We start from the raw sequence: 21797 nt of genomic DNA on the forward strand, positions 1-21797 counted from the left end.
TATGAGAAATTCAATCAGACCGTGATCACTCTTTCCAAGAGGATCCCCAACTACAAGATCGTTAATTTTACCTGTCTCATTGCACAGGACCAGATCTAAGATAGCATTTTCCCCAGTAGGTTCACTAACATGCTGTTCAAGAAAGCTATCATGCCGGGTGCTTTCTATGAAGTCCTCCTCAAGACTGCCTCGACCAAATTGATTCGCCCAATCTATGTGGAAGTTCAAGTCTCCCATGACAACTGCCGTTCCATTCTTACATGGATCAAATATTCCTTGGTTTATTGCCTGTGCCACTGTAATGTTATAATTCGGTGACCTATAGACAACTCCCACCAGTGACTTTTTCCTTTTACTATTCCTAATCTCTACCCAGATGGACTCAACATTCTGCGCCTTAGATCTTATATCATCTCTCACTATCGCCCTGATCTCATTCTTAATTAAGAGCGCTACCCCATCTCCCTTATCTTCCAGCCTATCCTTCCATATTTCCTGATACCCTTGGATATTTAATTACCAATCATCTCCACCCTGCAACCATGTCTCTGTCGTTTAAACACTGTAATTGTAACTGCTTCAACCACCTTCTCTGCCGGCTCATCCCACACACCCACCACCCTCAGGAGAAGGTCCAAGGGGGGTACAGCAGAGTTATTGGCTCAAGTTGTTGAATTCACCGCTGAAGCTGGAAGATCTCAACCTCCCAAGTCAGAATGAGATGCTGCTCCCCGAGCTTTCAGTGTAGGAGGGCAGGGGACTGGGCAGTCAGAGAGAGCACGGGGTGGACAAGTCACCCAGCAACACCCTGCGCACTGTCGCTGTGATCGAGAACGCAGTCCTCCCTCAATGTGGCAGGCAACCGACTGAAGACACGTGGACCTATGGACCTATCTCACCATTCAATAAACTCATGGCTGATCTGTACCTGGCCTCCATGATTCAGACCCCTGGGCACCCTCCCCCATTGAAAATCTCAGTACACAGGGACCTGACAAACCGCAACCAGGAAAAAGCCACTCCGCCCCTCTTCCTGAACCGGTAAGGTGATCACTGAAACTTGCCCTTCAGGTCCCTCTTAAATGTCTCCCCTCTCACCCTAAACCTACGCCCTCTAGTTTTAGAACCATGGAAATAGAAACATAGAAAACCTACAGCACAATTCAAGCCCTTCGGCCCACAAAGCTGTGCCGAACATGTCCCTACCTTAGAAATTACTAGGCTTACCCATAGCCCTCTATTTTACTCAGCTTCATGTACCTATCCAAAAGTCTCTTAAAAGACCCTATCGTATCCGCCTCCACCACCGTTGCCAGCAGCCCATTCCCCGCACTCACCACTCTCTGAGTAAAAAACTTACCCCTGACATCTCCTCTATATCTACTCCCCAGCACCTTAAAACTGTGTCTTCTTGTGGCAACCATTTCAGCCCTGGGGAAAAGCCTCTACCTACCCAATCAATGCCTCTCATCACCTTATATACCTCTATAGAGTCCCTTTTATAGTCCCCTATCCTGGGAAAAGACCGTGACCATCCAACGTCTGCATCCTTCATGATTTTATAAACCTCTACAAGATCACCCCTGATCAACCTCAGCACCACTATCCCCACATCTCTTGATGACCTTACTTTTAAACTCTATCCTCTTTCCAAAGAGAAGCCAAACTTCCTGATCTTGCACACTTGCGTAGGTAATGGCTAGTCCAAGCAGACATTCATATTTAAATGAATCAATTAGTGAACAGCCAGAAGCTGGAGACTGATAACACCACCAGTAACCAGCAGTGTAAACAACATCTGCAGCTGAATGCAGCCAATTGCAAAAGGTTTCTCTTCAAAGCTGCCTTATTTTGTTATTCAGGATGTGGTACCTGAATTTCTTTGAAGGGAGAAACTTAAAAGCTACCGAAGATTAAATTAAAATAAACCAGCACAAATTTAAGTAACATCGGCTCCCAGAGATGGAACACTACAAGACATTTCACTAATGGGTTTTCTGTAAGATGATCAGAGCATAACTTACGAAACATCCAGGAAACATCAGCACTGGGCAAGGTGACCGGAGATGTGGGAACAGAGGTGTGATACGGACAGGTGAGAGGGTGAGGACTCCAGGGAGAACGGTAAGAGGGATGGAGGTGAATAGTGGTTTTCTACTGAGGGGGAAGTAGGGTGAAGGAAGGGAATAACATTTCATGCCCTGGGTGGGTACGACAGAGTAGGAGGAACTTCACTCTGTGTCTGACCACGGGAGTGTGTGATGGGACGGTGTAGAGGGAGTTTCACTCTGTGTCTGACCCCAGGAGTGTGTGATGGGACAGTGTAGAGGGAGCGTCACTCTGTGTCTGACCCCGGGAGTGTGTGATGGGACAGTGTAGAGGGAGCTTCACTCTGTGTCTGACCCCGGGAGTGTGTGATAGGACAGTGTAGATGGAGCTTCACTGTGTCTGACCCCGGGAGTGTGCAATGGGACAGTGTAGAGGGAGCCTGGTCCATGGTGTGTGATTCCAAGCCCTCACTACTCCCAGTGTTACTTCCAGAGCACTGATTCATCAGCTGAGGGAGGACAGGGGGCAGTAATCAGGGGTGCTTTACTAACCCATGTTTTCCTGATGGTACGAGATGTTCTGGGGTCTGGGGTCAATGTTGAGTTGAGGCCCGGATGGTGGATTCAGTATTAGATGTAATGAATAGATCTGCAGAGAGCAGCTTGCAATGAGTCACCACACTTGCTTGAAAAAAAACCGTAGCAGGCCAAATCTCAAGTAATGATGACATGGAGTACAGGAAGGAGATAGAGAGCCCAGTGACATGGTGTCATGACAACCTTTCCTTCAATGTCAACAAAACAAAATAGCCGGTTATTGACTTCAGCAAGTGAGGTGGTACACACACTCCTGTTTACATCAACAGTGGTGAGGTGGAGATGGTTGAGAGCTTCAAGTTCCTGTGTGTAAGCATCACCAATAGCCTGTCCTGGTCCAAAGACTATGGCCAAGAAAGCACATCAATGCCTCTACTTCCTCAGGAGGCTAAAGAAATTGACCCTGACCAATTTTTATAGATGCACCATAGAAAGCATCCAATCCAGATGCATCACAGCTTGGTGTGGCAAATGTTCTGTCTGAGACCACAAGAAACTGCGGAGAGTTGTGGACACAGCTTAGCACATCACGGAAACCAGCCTCCTCTCTGTAAAGCAGCCAACATAATCTAAGACCCCTCACATTCTCTCTTCTCCCCCCTCCCATCGGGCAGAAGATACAAAAGCCTGAAAGCACGTACCACCAGGCTCAAGGGCAGCTTCTACCCCACTGTTATAAAACTATTGAACGGTCCCCTAGTACGATAAGATTGTCTCTTGACCTCACAATCTACCTGGTCGCGGTCCTCGCACCTTATTGTCTGCCTGCACTGCACTTTCTCTGTAACTGGGACACTTTATTCTGCATTCTGTTATTGTTTTCCCTTGTACTACCTCAATGCACTGATGCGAAAGGATTTGTATGGAAGGCATGTAAAACAAAAATTTTCACTGCACCTCAGTACGTGTGACAATAATAAATCAATTACCAATTTATGAATTTACTTGCGTAGATCTAACAATGTAACCGAGTGGATCACAGTGAATGCCAGTCACATACCTGTGGGTCACACAACAGACTGTGCGAGTGTGGACAACCATATTTCTTCCTTGAGGACATTAGTGAACCAGGTCCATTTTACCACACTGGTAATTTTCATGGTTACCATTACCAAAACTAGTTATTCTCTTTCCATCCCCAAACTTCTGATTACTAACTTACCTTAAATTCCACAGCTGGATTGATGAGATCTGAATTCATGTCTTTGGATTATTGGTCCAGGCCTCTAGATTACTAGTCTGGTAAACTGTACCCTCATACCCCCCTCACACTGCACTGTAATGTAGCATACATACCCCACTGTAACATTCTGATCTAAGCCATCTGTGGAACGTAACAGATCCCACACTGACACAGCCCCCTGAGACTCTGCAATCAATGTGTCTCAGCCCATGGGTCAATACTCACCTATTTTCATCTCCCGAGCTTCCTCAGTGGATTGCACCTCACCAGAAGGTGTCCAGAATACCATCCATTAACCAGTGAACACCTTCAATCAATCACACCCTGTATATACGTACGGTCTATTAACTACTGAGCCCAATCAATACATGGCACCCAGTAGATACCATCTATTAATCCTTGAACCTCCTAAATAGATCAAACCTTATACATACTATTAGCCTCCTGAATCCCTTCTATAGATTGCACCTTGCATTTACGTTATTAAAATCCCTTCTATAGATTGCACCTTGTACACACGGTCAATTAACCTCTGATCCCCTCAATGAATTGCACCCAGCACATATACTCTATCCACCCTTGATCTCCTTCACTATTGTCTGCTAACCCCGAGTCCACTTGTTAGATCACAGGCTGTAGTCCATTAACCCCTTAAAGGCTCCTATTGCTCACACCCTGTACACAGTCCATTAACCTTTTCCCCCATAGATCAAACCATGTACAGTCTACTAACTCCTGTCCCTTCTATAGACCACATCCTGTACACAGTCTATTAACCCACTCCTTCAAGAGACCACACCCTGTAATCTATTATTCCCTTCCCTCCTATAGATCATACCCTGTACAGTGTATTAACTCCTTGTCCCCATAGACCACACCATGAGGTCCATTAATCCCCATCCCTTCTATAGACCACAACCTCTACACAGTCCATTAACCCGTCCCTTCTATAGACCACACCCTGTAGCCAGTCCATTAACCCCTTCCCCCATAGATCACACCGTACCCAGCCCATTAACCCCTTCCCCCACAGATCACACTCTGTACCCAGCACATTAACCCCTTCCCCACTATACAGCACACCCTGTAGTCCATTAACCCCTTCCCCATATATCATACCCTGTACACAGTCCATTAACCCCTTTCCCCATAGACCACATCCTATACCCATTAACCCATTCCCTCCAAAAATCACACCCTGTACACTCCATTAACCCCTTCCCCTGATAGACCACATCCTGTACCCCGTCCATTAACCCCTTCACCCCATAGACCACATCATGTACCATCCATTAACCCATTCCCTCCATAGATCACACCTGTACACTCCATTAGCCCCATCCCCTGATAGACCGCACCTTGTACAGTCCATTAACTCTTTACCCCATAGATCACACCCTGTACACTCCATTAACCCCTTCCCACCACAGACCACATCCTGTACCTACTCCATTAACCCCACCATAGACCACATCCTGTACTGTCCATTAACCCCTTCCCCCCACAGACCACATCCTGTGCCGAGTGCATTAACCCCTTCCCCCCACAGACCACATCCTGTACCCACTCCATTAACCCCACCATAGACCACATCCTGTACTGTCCATTAACCCCTTCCCCCCACAGACCACATCCTGTGCCGAGTGCATTAACCCCTTCCCCCCACAGACCACATCCTGTACCCACTCCATTAACCCCACCATAGACCACATCCTGTACTGTCCATTAACCCCTTCCCCCCACAGACCACATCCTGTGCCCAGTGCATTAACCCCTTGCTCCCCATAAATCACACCTTGTACACAGTCCACTCACCCCTCAGCCCCTCCTATACGTTGCTCCGCCCAGCCCTGCCTGTGAACCGGCCGGCTGTGCCCGCAGGCTCTGCCTCACCCGCTGGCTGGCCTCAGCGGGATGTCCCGGTGTCCCGGGCTGCCCGGCGCCGGTGTCGGCCGCTCCTGCACCGCAACCGCCCGAGCGGACCTGCCCCGCCGGACGCCGCTCCGCTCTGACTGACAGAGGCCCGCCGGCCAATGGGAGGCGGAGGTCGGTGCAGGGGCGGGACTCCATCCCGATTCCCAACCAATCGGCGCGTCTCCTGGCCTGTGATTGATGGGCGGCCCGGGAACAGTGTTTGCCGGTTGCTGCGCAACTGCTGCTTTGATTGACAGGTTCCCTGGGAAGCTGTATTTCTGTGGCACCTGGCACATCCCTGGCAGGACCGAGTCCAATCGCCATGCAGTTAATGTTCCAATGTTGGAATTACAGGGAGATCCCACAAACTGCAATGCACGGTGACCATTTTGACCCCAGGATACCTACTCCCTCTCCTCGTTGAATCATTGGTTCTCCGGGTGCGGATGCCACTGGCAATGCCCATCCCTAATTGCCCTCGATTAGAGGGTCTGGGGGGTCACATACAGGCTGAACCGGGTCAGGACAAGAAGTTGGACACACAAGAGACTGCAGATGCTGGAATCTGGAGCAAACCATAGAAAACATCCCATCTGGATGTATCACGGCTTGGTACGGCAACTGCTCTGCCCAGGACCGCAAGAAGCTGCAGAGAGTTGTGGACACAGCCCAGTGCATCACGGACACCAGCCTCCCCTGCTTGGACTCTGTCTTTACCTCTCGTTGTCTTGGTGAAGCAGCCAGCATAATCAAAGACCCCACCCACCCGGGACATTCTCTCTTCTCTCCTCTTCCATGGGGTAGGAGCCTGAGGGCACGTACCACCAGACTTAAGGACAGCTTCTACTCCACGGTGATAAGACTATTGAACAGTTCCCTTATACTATGAGATGGACTCTGACCTCACGATCTACCTTGTTGTGACCTTGCACCTTATTGCACTGCACTTTCTCTGTAGCTGTGACACTTTACTCTGTACTGTTATTGTTTTTACCTGTACTACATCAATGCACTCTGTACTAACTCAATGTAACTGCACTGTGTAATGAAATGACCTGTACGATCGGTTTGCAAGACAATTTTTTCACTGTACCTCGGTACAAGTGACAATAATAAACCAATACCAATACCAACACACAATCTGGTGGGAGCACTCAGCGGGTCGAGCAGCATCTGTAGGGGGAAAGGACAGTCAACGTTTCACCTTGAGACCCTTCCTCTGGACCGAAAGAGCAGAGGAGAGATAGCCAGCGAGGGGAAGAGCTGGATCCAGGTGAGGAGGGGTGATAGACAGATGGAGGAGGGGAGGGTGGAAACATTGGTATTGGTTTTGGTTTATTATTGTCACTTGTACCGAGGTACAGTGAAAAACTTGTCTTGCAAACCGATCTTACAGGTCAATTCATTACACAGTGCAGTTACATTGGGTTAGTACAGAGTGCATTGATGTACTACAGGTAAAAACAGTAACAGTACAGAGTAAGTGTCACAGCTACAGAGAAAGTGCAGTGCAATAAGGTGCAAGGTCACAACAAGGTAGATCGTGAGGTCAGAGTCCATTTCATCATATAAGGGAACCGTTCAATAGTCTTATCACAGTGGGGTAGAAGCTGTCCTTAAGTCTGGTGGTACGTGCCCTCAGGCTCCTGTATCTTCTACCTGACGGAAGAAGAGATAAGAGAGAATGACGGGTGGGTGGGGTCTTTGATTATGCTGGCTGCTACACCAAGGCAGCGAGAGGTAAGGACCAAGGAGGGGAGGCTGGTGTCCGTGATGCGCTGGGCTGTGTCCACAACTCTCTGCAGCTTCTTGCGGTCCCGGGCAGAGCAGTTGCCATACCAAGCTGTGATGCATCCAGATAGGATGCTTCCTATGGTGCATCGGTAAAAGTTGGTGAGAGTCAAAGGCTGGTGACAGGCTGGGAGGTGATAGGTGGAGGCAATAAAGGGCTGAGGGTGCTGGAATTTCATAGGAGAGGAAGGTGGAGCATGGAACCAAAGGGAGGTGGGGAGGGCAGCTGGGAACAGTAGGGAGAGGGGACTCAGTGGGAGGAGTGTATGGGTGACGCAGATTAGATCATCATCCTATACACCAGGGTGCTATGAGATACCTTGTTCGCATGAAGCTCAGGGAGTAAATGGTATACGTGGTGATAATAAAGTAGAACAATAAATACAGAGGTGAGTGCAAAACAGTGAATAGTGCAAAGATGGAATGGGTGAGGTAGAGAACAGAAAGAGGGAAAGGGGGCTGTGTGGGAGGGGGATTTTTGGAAAGAAGGGGGTATGGAGAGGACCTGGGTAGATCAGGAGAAGAGAGAAAGGGACAGTTGGGGAAGCGGGTTACTTGAAATTGGAGAATTTTTGGAGAACTTTGTCTTCATGCCAGACAAGGAGTTTCCATCTCAGCCATCCCATTGCCCCACAGATGCTGCCTGACCCACTGAGTTCCTCCAGCAGTATGTATTTTGCTCCAGATCCCAGCATCTGCAGTCTCTTGTGTCTCGGGTTTCCTTCCCCATGGACAGCTGTGAACCAGACAGGTTCACAGGATAATCTGGTAGTTCCCGGTTAGTTTGTGAGGTGGTCCACTCCTTCTGATGCCCATATGGAGGTCTGTGTTCTCCTCATGCTCAGACACGAGGCTCCCAATTCTCCTCCTCCACTTTGAGTGGTCTTGGGACAGAGAAGTTTTGAGCGCATCCTTGGATCTTTTCTTCTGTCACCGTGGTAATCCCTTCCCATGACAACAGAGTCTGGTATTGGGCACGTGGCCTGTCTAGGAATAACTAGGGCCTCAGTGCTGGGGACGTCGGCTGGGGAGGGGACACTGATGTTGGTTTATGCATCTTTCTAGTGGATTTGGAGGATTGTGTCTAGACTCAGACTTTCAACCTGAGGATGTCCAGCGCTCTCCAGAGGGTGAAGTCTGTTTGAAGCATGGCCACTGTTGTAGGACGCTTGCATGAAATCAACGCACAGCAAGCTCCCAGATGCACTGTTGCAAGGCCCTGCATCCTGTCCTTCCTATGAGCAATGCTGAATATTGCCCCCAGCAGAAGTAATCGGAATTGGTTTATTATTGTCGCATGTACCGAGATACAGTATAGTGAAAAGCTTCTGTTTGCATGCCATCCAGATAGTTTATTCCATACATAAATACATCGAGATAGTATAAAAGGAACAGAATGCAGAATATAGAATTGGAATTGGTTTATTATTGTCACATGTACTGAGGTACAGTGAAAAGCTTATCCTGCATACCGTTCAACAGATCATTTCATCACATCAGTGCATTGAGGTAGTACATTGAATGCAGAATAAAGTGTCACAGCTACAGAGAAGGCAGTGCAGGCAGACAATAAGGTGCAAGATCATAACAAGGTAGGTTGTGAGGTCAAGAGTCCACGTTATCGTACTAGGGAACTGTCAATAGTCTTATAACAGTGGGATAGAAGGTGTCCTTGAGCCTGGTGGTACGTGCTTTCAGGCTTTTGTATCTTCTGCCCGATGGGAGGGGGGAGATGAGAGAATGTCCGCGGTGGGTGGGGTCTTTGATTATGTTGGCTGCTTTACCGAGGCAGCGAGAAGTGTAGACAGAGTCCATGGAGGGGAGGCTGGTTTCCGTGATGTGCTGAGCTGTGTCCACAACTCTCTGCAGTTTCTTGCGGTCACGGGCAGAGCAGTTGCTGTTCCAAGCCGTGATGCATCCGAATAGGATGCTTTCTATGGTGCAATGATAAAAATTGGTGAGGTTCAATAGGAACATGCCAAATTTCTTTAGCCTCCCTAGGAAGTAGAGGCGCTGGTGAGCTTTCTTGGCCGTGGCGTTTACATGGTTGGACCAGGACAGGTTACTAGTGATGTTCACTCCTAGGAACTCGAAGCTCTCAACCCTCTCAACCTCAGCACCGTTGATATAAACAGGAACATGTGCACTGCCCCTTCTTGAAGTCAATGACCAGCTCTTTTGTTTTACTAACATTGAAGGTCTCTTTCCTGTACTCTGACTCTTTGTTATTTGAGATACCTGCAAACGTAGATAGAATTAGAGCAGAATCTGGCCACACAGTCGTGAGTGTATAGGGAGTAGAGTAGAGGGCTGAGAATGCAACCTTGTGGGGCACCAGTGTTGAGAATAATCGTTCCAGAGGTATTGCTGCCTATCCTCACTGATTGCGGTCTATTGGTCAGGAAGTCAGGGATCCAGTTCCAGAGGGAGATGTTGAGTCCCAGGTCTCGGAGTTTGGTGATGAGTTTGCTTTAGTATTACAGTTACAGACAAAGTGCAGTACAGGTAGACGATAAGGTGCAAGGGCCACGATGAGGTAGATTGGGAGATCAAGAGTTTTTCTTTAGTGTATGAGAGGTCCATCCGACAGTCTGATAACAGCGGGATAGAAGCTGTCCTTGAGCCTGGTGGTACATGTTCTCAAGCTTTTGTATCTTCTGCCCGAGGGAGGGCGGAGAAGAGAGAATGTCCAGGGTGGGTGGGGTCTTTGATTCTGTTGGCTGATTTACTGAGGCAGCGGGAAGTGTAGACAGAGTCAGTGGAGGGGAGGCTGGTTTGCGTGAGGGACTGGGCTGTGTCCACGACTCTCTGCATTTTCTTGTGGTGTTGGACAGAGCAGTTGCCATACCAAGCTGTGAAGCTTTGGATAGGATGCTTTCTATAGTGCATCTGTAAAATTGGTGAAGGTCCCTGGGAACATGCCAAATTTCCTTCACCTTCTTAGGAAGACGGAAGGGAGAGGGTGCTGAAGTTGGTTTACGTATCCTTCTAGTAGATTGCATGGATTATATCTAGAGTGAGACTTTCAATGCCTTAGGATGGCTGGTGGTCTCCGGAGAGTGACGTCCTCTTGAAACACTTCCACTGTTGTAGGAAGCTTGCTTGAAATGTGACAAAGTCCTGGTAACCAGCATTTCCTCTGAGTGATGCTGAATATTGCCCCTAACAGAAGTACCCTTCTCCTCTTGGATCTGTCACATTCCCTGGAGAGGGCTGATTATATAAAACGTTGCCCAAGGGGCACCAATACGACTCCCTGCAGCACTCTGCAATATTCCTGTGCCAGCTACATCTGCATTTGTACTGCATTAATAACTCTTAAATCTCAGGAGCCTAATCTTATAACTGAGATCTCAATAATCTGATATCATCCAGCTCAGCACTCACCCAACAATCACACAGTGTGTGAACCAACCCACAATATTGCTCTTCTTTTTACACCAGCAGATCCCAGCAGTACCACCTCGAGTACTACTTGCCTTCCCAGTAGCCATCCCTCTTTGCGAGCTGCTCTCAGCAGATCTACTCATTGCACTTTACTATCTCGATGTACTTACGTATGGCAAGATCTGTCTGGATGGCATGCAAACAAAAGCTTTTTGCTGTAGCTCCAGAAGACCATAAGATATAGCAGCAGAATTAGGCCATTCGGCCCATCGAGTCTGCTCCGCCATTCAATCATGGCTGACTTATTTTCGACCCCATTCTCCTGCCTTCTCCCTGTAACCCTTAACCCCCTGACCAATCACGAACCTATCAATCTCTGCCTTAAATACACCCAATGACTTGGCCTCCACAGCCGTCTGTGACAACCACTTCCACAGATTCATCACCCTCTGGCTGAAGAAATTCCTCCTCATCTCAGTTCAAAAGGGATGCCCCTTTATTCTGAGGCTGTGCCCTCGGATCCTGGACTCTCCCACTGATGGAAACATCCTCTATCTAGGCCTCTATCCGGTAGGTTTAAATGAGATCACCCCTCATCCTTCTGAACCCCATCGAGTACAGGCCCAGAGACATCAAACGCTCCTCATACGTTAACCCTTTCATTCCTGGGATCAATCTTGTGAACCTCCTCTGGACCATCTCCAGGGCCAGCACATCTTTCCTTAGATACGGGGCCCAAAGTTGCTCACAATATTCCAAATGTGGTCTGACCAACACCTCATAAAGGCTCAGCAGTACATTCTTGCTTTTATATTCTAGTCCTCTCGAAATGAATGCTAACATTGCATTTGCCTTCCTTACTACCGACTCAACCTGCAAGTTAACATTAAGGGAATCCTGTACGAGGTCTCCCAAGTCCCATTGCACCTCTGATTTCTGAATTCTCTCCCCATTTAGAAAATAGTCTACACCTTTATTCTTCCTACCAAAGTGCATAACCCCACACTTCCCTACGTTATACTCCACCTGCCACTTCTTTGCCCACTCTCCCAACCTGTCCAAGTCCTTCTACAGACTCCCTGCCTCTACGACACTACCTGTTCCTCCACCTATCGTGGTATCATCTGCATCATCTTAGTACACGTAATAACTAAACTAATACCAAATATGAGTAGTATCTCTGTCTACACTTCTCGCTGCCTCGGTAAAGCAGCCAGCATAATCAAAGACCCCACCCACCCCTGGACGTTCTCTCTTCTTCCCCCATCCCACCAGGCAGAAGATACAAAAGCCTGAAAGCGCGTACCGCCAGGTTCAAGGACAGCTTCTATCCGGCTGTTGTAAGACTATTGAACGGTTCCCTAGTACGATAAGATGGACTCTTGACTTCACAGTTTAGCTCGTTATGACCTTGCACCTTATTGTCTACCTGCACTGCACTTTCTCTGTAACTGTAACACTTTATTCTGCATTCGGTTATTGCTTTTCCTTTGGACTACTTTGATGCACTGTGTAATGAACTGATCTGCATGAACGGTATGCAAGACAAGTTTTTCACTGTATCGCGGTACATGTGACAATAATAAACCAATTCCAATTTAATTTACCCCTTATACCGAGCTCTGAATCCTGCTTCCCTCCCATCATCTCTGCCTACCGGTCCATAGTGCTCATTTCCTCTTGAGCGGGATGTTCTTGAATTGGCCCAATACTGTAGTCATCTAATGGGTTGATAGAAGACTTTTTGAGTGACCAAAGAAGTGAGAGTATGCCAACTCAAATTGGACAAGACGTTGATGTGGCCACATTTGGAAGGTTATGTTCAGTTTTGGGCACCCTGCCATAGGAAAGGTGTCATTAAGCTGGAAAGAGTGCGGAGGAGATTTATGAGATTGTTGCTGGGATTCGAGGGACTGGGTTATCAAGAGAGGTTGAGCAGGTTGGGACATTTTTTATTGGAGTGTAGGAGAATGAGGGGTGATCTTATAGAGGTGTGTAAAATCATGAGGGGCATAGATAGGGTGAATGCGCACAGTCTTTTCCCCAGGGTTGGAGAATCAAAAACTAGAGGGCATAGGTTTAAGGTGAGAGGGGAGAGATTCAATAGGAACCTGAGGGGCAACTTATTCACGCAGAGGGTGGTCAGTATATGTAACGAGCTGCCAGAGGAAGTGGGTGAGGCAGGTACATGAACAACATTTAAAAGATACTTGGACAGTTTAGAGGGATATGGGCCAAAAGCAGGCAAATGGGACTCATTTAGGTGGAAATCTTGGTCGGCATGGACCAGTTGGGCCGAAGGGCCTGTTTCCGTGCTGTACAACTCTATGATTCTATAACTGGAAGGTGTCAGCAGAATCCACTGGTATATGGAACCCTGGTAATTACTTGTCAATTACTGCATCCAAGTATGATGCAGCACAGAATGAGGCCACTCAGCCTGTCGTGACCATGCCAGCTTGCTAAAGAGTTCTCCGTTTGGTCTCTCTCCCTTTGCAGGTCTCCCCCAGTTCCTTTCAAAATGTTGCCATTGCATCTGCTTCCACTGAACCTTCCAGATCATGAGGGGCTGCAAAATCATACCCAACTCTAATCTAGTTATCTTAAATTGGTCGAGATCCTGACACCCGAAACGTCGACAATTCCTTTCCTCCCACCGATGCTGCTCGACCCGCTGAGTTCCTCCAGCAGATTGTTTGTTGCTCCAGATTCCAGCGTCAGTGGTCCCCCGTGTCTCTACCTCAAATCTGTGTCTTCTCGAAACTGGACCTCTTTATTTACTTGGTCAATGGTCTTCATGCTGTTGAATCTCCCCATCAAAGTAAATTAAAAGTGTCCTCTTTCAGAAGACCATAGAACCATAGAACACTACAGTACAGAAAACAGGCCATTCGGCCCTTCTAGTCTGTGCCGAAACTTTATTCTGCTAGTCCCATTGACCTGCACCCAGTCCATAACCCTCCAGACCTCTCCTGTCCATGTATCTATCTAATTTATTCTTAAAACATAAGAGTGAGCCCGCATTTACCACGTCAGATGGCAGCCCGTTCTACACTCCCACCACTCTCTGAGTGAAGAAGTTCCCCCTAATGTTCCCCCTAAACCTTTCCCCTTTCACCCTAAAGCCACGTCCTCTCGTACTTATCTCTCCTAATCTAGGTGGAAAGAGCCTGCTCGCATTTACTCTGTCTGTACCCCTCATAATTTTGTAAACCTCTATCAAATCTCCCCTCATTCTTCTACGCTCCAAGGAATAAAGTCCTAACCTGTTCAATCTTTCCCTGTAACTCAGCTCCTGAAGACCTGGCAACATTCTAGTAAATCTCCTCTGCACTCTTTCAATCTTACTGATATCCTTCCTATAGTTAGGTGACCAGAACTGCACACAATACTCCAAATTTGGCCTCACCAATGTCTTATACAACCTCACCATAACATTCCAATTCCTATACTCAATAATCAGGAGTAAATCTACATTATTGAGTGCAAAATCAATGCCAAGGATCCTCATCCAAACTGATGACACCACAGTCTCCAGTGTGCCAGCAGACCCTGTCTGCTCCCTCTCTGGGGATACCAGGGCCCAGAGCAAGGACAGGCAGAACATCTACCCCATTTCTTCTCCCCACACGCTTATCAACTCCCCCCAGATTCTACCCCTCACCGACACACTGAGGGGTAATTTACAGCGGCCAGTTAACCCACCGACCCGCACGGCGTTGAGATGTGGGGGAAAACCGGAGCGCCCAGGAGAACTCCACGCGGTCACAGGGAGAACGTGCAAACTCCACACAGACAGACAGTGACGGAGGTCGGGATCGAACCTGTGTCTCTGGAGCTGGGAGGCAGCGGCACTACCCGCTGCGCCACTGTGCCACTGTCATTTCAGTTTTAAATGGTGTGCAGGAAATTCAGGTGGAGTGTGTGGACACAAATCTTTAAGGGACTGGAAAGGTACAAAATGAAACAGGGGGATCCTTAGTGCGGCGTACTTAGTGTCAGTTGAAGGATGACTGGTTTCAACCCAACCACCACCTTACCTAGAACACAGAACAGTACAGCACAGGAACAGGCCCTTTGGCCCACATTGTCTGTGCCGACCATGATGCCAAACTAAACTAATCCCATCTGCCTGCACACGGTCCATATCCCTCCATTCTCTGCATATTCATGTGTCTGTCTAAATGCCACTTTTATTGTATCTGCCTCCAGCACCACTGCTGGCAGCCCGTTCCAGGCACCCACCGCTCTCGGTGTAAAAAACTTGCCCCACACATCTCCTTTGAACTTTCCCCCCTCTCAACTTAAAGGCATGTCCTCTTCTACTTGACGTTTTGACCCTGGGGAGAAAAGACTCCTTCTATGCCTCTCATGATTTTATAAACCTCTATCAGATCTTCCCTCAGCCTTCGCCGCTCCACAGAGAACAACCCAGGTTTGTAAGTGACTCAAGTGCCCATCTAGACACTTCTGAAACGCTGTCAGTGACTCTGCTTCCACCGCTCTCTCAGGCAGTGTGTTCCAGGTACTCACCGCTCTCTGGGTGAGGAAGGTCCCCCTCAGATCCCCTCTGAATTTCTTCCCCCTTATGCTGAATCTGTGTCCTCTAGTTTTCCCTACCTCTGACATGGGGAGAAGTTTCCTGCAGTCTGCCTTATCTCTACCCCTCATCATTTTAAGTGCCTCACTCATGTCCCCCCTTAACCCCCTCCGCTCCTGGGAGAACAGACCCAGCCTCTCCAGTCTCTCCTCGTAATTGAACTGCTCCATCCCAGGCAACGTCCCAGTAACTCTCCTCTGCACCCTCTCCAGCGCTCTCACACCCTTCCTGCAGTGTGGTGACCAGAACTGCATGCAGTTAAGTGTGGTAAGACTATTGTGATAAGATTATTGAACAGTGTGCATTTCTTCAAGGAGGCACTGACAACATCGTTGAGAGGGGGAAAGTTCAAAGGAGATGTGTGGGGCAAGCTACAGAGAAAGTGCAGTGCAATAAGGTGCAAGGACACAACAAGGTAGATCGTGAGGTCAGAGTCCACTTCATCGTATAAGGGAACCATTCAATAGTCTTATCACAGTGGGGTAGAAGCTGTCCCTCAGTCTGGTGGTACGTGCCCTCAGGCTCCTGTATCTTCCACCCGATGGAAGAGGAGGGAAGAGAGAATGCCCTGGGTGGGTGGGGTCTTTGATTATGCTGGCTGCTTCACCAAGACAACGAGAGGTAAAGACAGAGTCCAAGGAGCGGAGGCTGGTGTCCGTGATGTGCTGGGCTGTGTCCACAACTCTCTGCAGTTTCTTGTGGTCCTGGGCAGAGTAGTTGCCGTACCAAGTTATGATACATCCAGATAGGAAGCTTTCTATGGTGCATCAGTAAAAGTTGGTGAGAGACAAAGGGGACAAACCAAATTTCTTTAGCCTCCTGAGGAAGTAGAGGTGCTGGTGAGCTTTCTTGGCCGTGGCATCTGAGCCTGGTGGTACGTGCTTTCAGGGTTTTGTATCTTCTGCCTGATGGGAGAGGGGAGAAGAGAGAATGTCCAGGGTGGGTGGGGTCTTTGATTATGTTGGCTGCTTTACCGAAGCAGTGAGAAGTGTAGACAGAGTCCATGGAAGGGAGGGTGGTTTCTGTGATGTGCTGAGCCATGGCAACAACCAAGCTGTGATGCATCCGGATAGGATGCTTTCTATGGTGTATCGATAAAAATTGGTGAGTGTCAAAGGGGACAAACCGAATTTCTTTAACCTCCTGGGGAAGCAGAGGCACTGGTGAGCTTTCTTGGTGTGGCATCTATATGGTTGGACCAGGACAGGCTGTTGGTGATGTTCACTCTCAGGAACATGAAGCTCTCAACCCTCTCAACCTCAGCACCGTTGATGTAAACAGTTGATGTAAGTAAAGTGTTACAGTAAAAGAGAAAGTGCATTGCAGGCAGACAATAAAGTTCAAGACCATGTCAAGGTAGATTGTGAAGTCAAGAATCCATCTTTCGTACTAGGGAACCGTTCAATAGTCTTATAACAGTGGGATAGAAGCTGTCCTTGAACCTGGAGGTACGTGCCTTCAGGCTCTTGTATCTTCTGGCCGATGGGAGGGGGGAGAAAGAGAGAACGTTCAGGGTCTTTGATTATGTTGGTTGATTTCCTGAGGCAGTGAGTTTGTAATGTACCATGCTGCTGCTACAAAAAACTTTCATGGCATTTATACCCTGTGTATGAACGACTTTGACGGTAATCTTCTTCCTCCACTCCAGATCGCTGAGAGGCAATGTTGGCTGCTGACCACAAGAGGGAGGCCTTGAACCAGAATCAGCCAGGAACCTGGTCCTGATACTTGAGGTTGAGGATTTGAAGAGACTGCCAGATCCTGCCTCACCCCTTTACCTCCACCTCCTTCTACCGGCCGTCTCCCCTCGATCTTTCAGTCCAGATGAAGGGTCTCGACCCGAAACATCGACTGTCCACTTCCCTCCGTAGATGCTGCCTGACCCGCTGAGTTCCTCCAGCACTTTGTGTGTTGTTTCAGAATCAGCAGAATCGGAATCAGGTTTATTATCACTGTTATGATGATGTGAAATTTGTTATTTTGCAGCAGCAGTACAGTGCAAAGACATAAAATTACTATAAGTTACAAAACTAAATAAATAGTGCAAAAAAAAAGGAATAACGAGGCAGTGTTCATGGGTTCACGGACCGTTCAGGAATCTGATAGCAGAGGGGAAGAAGCTCTTCCTGAATCGTTGAGTGTGGGTCTTCAGGCTCCTGTACTTCCTCCCCGATAGTAATAATGAGAAGAGGGCATGTCCCGGGTGGTGAGTGTCCTTAGTGATGGATGCCGCCTTCTTGAGGCACCGCCTCTGGGAGATGTCCTCGATGGTGGGGAGGGTTGTGCCCGTGATGGAGCTGGCTGAATCATTTGATGGGAGTCGATCTGTCTGTGGTCACTTGTCCATCAGTGGTCAATGCTGCTACAGATGGACCAATGATGGACGTACCCACAGTGAGGGGAGTCAGAAACCATGTCTCTGTGGAAATTCTGCTAAGCCAGGCACACGTCACCTTCCACTGAGGTAGCATCACGTGTTGTAAAGTAGGCAACACAGCAGCTGATTTGCACACAGAAAGATCCCATAAAGAGCTTTGTTTTCGATGGAGACACAAGAGACTGCAGATGCTGGAATCTGGAGCAACAATCTGCTGGAGGAGCTCAGCGGGTCAGGCAGCATCTGTGGGGGAAAAGGAACTGTAAACACTTCGAGTCAAAACCCTGCAAAGTTAACTTTCCAATTCCCTCCACAGATGCTGCTCGACCAGCTGAGCTCCTCCAGCGAAAATCTCTTTTGCTGTGTTTTCAATGGTTTTTGTTGAGGGATGTTGCCCAGACTGGGATACCCTATCCTCATTAATTCAAAGGGCGTGACTGTCACCCGCTCACTGGGGGCAATTTACAGCGGGCAATTAACCCACCGACCCGCACGTCTTAGGGATGTGGGAGGAAACCGGAGCACCCGGGGGAAACCCACACGGTTACAGGGAGAATGTGTAAACTTCACATGGATAAGATTACACAGATAAAATAAAATGGGCTCTTGACCTCACAACCTACCTCGTTATGACCTTGCACCTTATTGTCTGCCTGCACTGCACTTTCTCTGTAACTGGAACACTTTATTCTGCATTCTGTTATTGTTTTCCCTTGTACTACCTCGACGCACTGTTGCAATAAAATGATCTGTATGGACGGCATGCAAAACAAAGATTTTCACTGTACCTCAGTACATGTGACAATAATAAACCAATTTACCAATTTACTGACCCCCATCCCAACCCCAGCCACATCCACACACCCCACTCACCATCTGGATCCTGGTCCTCTCTCCTGCCCACATCCCACTTGCACCCTGGATTCCCGGCTCGTGTTCCGGACTAACGGGTGGTCCGTCAGCCTTTCCGAAGCATCAGATGCCAGATTATCGGAATTCCCGTCAGACCAGCCCCCGTCTCCTCTCTCCCACTGTGAAGAGCCCAGAGTTCGCCTCGTTCATCCACTGATCCACATCCTCGGCACTGCCCAGAGGGCAGGGAGAAGACACAAAGCAAGTCAACTGACTGCTTGTCTTTGTGGGATCTTGCTGTGCATGGAGAGATGGCTCCCATTTTAGGCTAGACCTAGGTGTAAATTTCCAATGCATAATATGGGGGGGGGTGACCATTCAACCCATTGTGTCTATGCTAGCTCACAGAGCAACCCCGTTCCCCCTTGTAACCTATTCTCCCCACATTCCCAGATTCTACCCCTCACCCACACACTAGGGGCAATTTACAGCGGCCAATAAACCCACTGACCCTGGGATGTAGGAGGAAACCGGAGCACCCAGGGGAAACCCACGCAGTCACAGGGAGAACGTGCAAACTCCACACAGACAGATAGCGCTGGAGGCTGATATCGAACCGTCTCTCTGGAGCTGGGAGGCAGCAGCTCTATCTGCTGGTGGAACCTGCAGAGTTTTGCTGCTGTTGAACGGACAACCAGACCAAATCCTGAGTGAATTAGAGACCCGCTCTGTGTTTGAGCAGGTGCCCGTGTGCAGCTCCTGCGTCTTCGAACATTTGTTGCAGGAAAAGTGGCTCACCGCCCAGAATCTCACTCCCTACAGCACCGAGCTGCCAGTGAGTGCAGACTCCCGCTGGTGCTGCCAACGCTAAAACTGTGTGCATGCACATGTCTTGATGTGCCTAACTCGCTTCCTCTCCCTCACCCTGGCACCTCTTCCTCACTTGTGAAATTCTCCCACACACTGACAGCATCCGCACGTTCAGGTCTCTGGAGCGCAGGTCTCTGGAGCGCAGGACTCTGGAACACAGATCTCTGGAGCACAGGACTCTGGAGCGCAGGACTTTGAGCACAGGTCTCTGGAGTGCAGGACTCTGGAACGCAGGACTCTGGAGTGCAGAACTCTGGACAACAGGTCTCTGGAACGCAGGTCTCTGGAAGGCAGGACTCTGGAGTGCAGGTCTCTGGAGTGCAGGACTCTGGAACACAGATCTCTGGAGCACAGGACTCTGTAGCGCAGGACTTTGGAGTGCAGGACTTTGGAGCGCAGGTGTCTAGAGTGCAGGACTCCTAGAGTGCAGGACTCTGGAGTGCAGGTCTCTGGAACACAGGTCTCTGGAGCGCAGAACTGTGGAATGCATGACTCCAGATCACAGGTCTCAGGAGTGCTGGTCTCTGGAATGCTGGTCTCTGGAACGCAGGACTCTGGAGCGCAGGACTTTGGAGTGCAGGACTCTGGAGTGCTAGTCTCTGGAATGCAGTATGAAAACAGCCCTTCAGCAGAACTCGCCCATGCCGACCAACTTGTCCACCTGAGCTAGCCCCATTTTCCGGCATTTGGCTCATGTCACACACCAGTCCTCACTGAGGGGTCAGCAGTGGAAAGGGTGAGCAGCTTCAACTTCCTGGGCATCAACTTCTCGGAGGATCTATCCTGGGCCCAACACATTGATGCAATCACAAAGAAGGCACGGCAGTGGCTCTTTGTTGAGGAGATATGTCACCAAAGACACTTACAAAATGTACAGTGGAGAACATTCTGACTGGTTGCATCTCCGCCTAGTATCGAAGCTCCAATGCACAGGATTGCAAGAGGCTGCAGAGGGTTGTAGACTCAACCAGCTCCATCACGGGCACAACCCTCCCACCATCGTGGCATCCATCACTAAGACCCTCACCATGCCCTCTTCTCATTACAACCATCGGGGAGGAAGTACAGGGTCCTGAAGACCTACACTCAACGTTTCAGGAACAGCTTCTTCCCTTCCGCCATCAGATTTCTGACGGTCCATGAACCCATGAACACTGCCTTGTTATTCCTCTTTTGCACTATTTATTTATTACTGTAATCTATAGTAATTTTATTTCTTTGCCCTGTACTGCTGCCGCAAAACAACAAATTTCATGTCATGTGTCAGTGGTAATAAACCTGATTCTGATATCCCTCTAAACCTTTCCTTTCCCTGAACCCATCCAAATGTCCTTTAAAAGTTGTAACTGTACCCACCTCAACCACTTCCCCTGGCAGCTCGCCCATAAACCCACCACCCTCTGTGTGAAAAACTTGCCCCTCGGGTCCCTTTTAAATCCTTCCCCTCTCACCTTAAACCTCCAGTTTTAGACTCCCCTACCCTGGGGAAAAGACTGTAACCGTCCACCTTATCTATGCCCCTTGTGATTTTATAAACCTCCATGAGGTCACGCGTCAGCCTCCTACGCTCCAGTGAAAACAGTCCCAACCTGTTCCGTCTCTCCTCGTAGCTCCAGCCCTCCAGTCCTGGTAACATCCACCTAAATCTTTTGTGGCACCCTGTTTATTGACGTCCTTCCTCTAGCAGGGCTTTGTTGTTTATTTTGTGCATGTATAAGTTAGGTGTAATTTATGTTAACTTGAGTTCATATTAACTTATGTTTGACCTTGTCTTGTAATGCTCTGAGCTGCTGTTGCAAAAGACTAACTTTCATGGCATTTATACCTGGTGTGTGCCTGCCGATGACAACAGTAACTTGAAACAGAACTGTATCCAGTATGGTGACTCTACTTCCTCAGGAGGCTAAAGAAATTTGGTTTGTCCCCTTTGACTCTCACCAACTTCTACCGATGCACCACAGAAAGCATCCTATCTGGATGTATCATGGCTTGGTACGGCAACTGGCCTACCCAGGACGCAAGAAGTTGTGGACACAGCCCAGCGCATCACAGACACCAGCCTCCTCTTCTTGGACTCTGTCTTTACCTCTCGTTGTCTTGGTGAAGCAGCCAGCATAATCAAAGACCCCACCCACCCGGGACATTCTCTCTTCTCTCCTCTTCCATTGGGTAGGAGAT

General features: G+C 48.7%; 1 protein-coding gene across 4 annotated transcripts in view; it reads right to left on the reverse strand.

The window, feature by feature from the left end:
• LOC127572519 (serine/threonine-protein kinase NIM1-like) overlaps positions 1-21797 on the reverse strand; it is a 55293-nt gene that overhangs the window by 27456 nt on the left and 6040 nt on the right. For 2 of the 4 annotated variants that reach the window (XM_052019884.1, XM_052019882.1), the window contains exon 1: positions 5644-5817. The exons of the other annotated variants lie outside the window; for them this stretch is intronic. The gene's annotated coding sequence lies outside the window, so the exon portion shown is untranslated. Of the gene's footprint in view, positions 1-5643; positions 5818-21797 lie in introns of those variants that run through there. 4 annotated transcript variants of the gene reach the window in all.

The sequence above is a fragment of the Pristis pectinata genome, chromosome 7, assembly GCF_009764475.1.
Source record: "Pristis pectinata isolate sPriPec2 chromosome 7, sPriPec2.1.pri, whole genome shotgun sequence".
NCBI lineage: Eukaryota > Metazoa > Chordata > Chondrichthyes > Rhinopristiformes > Pristidae > Pristis > Pristis pectinata.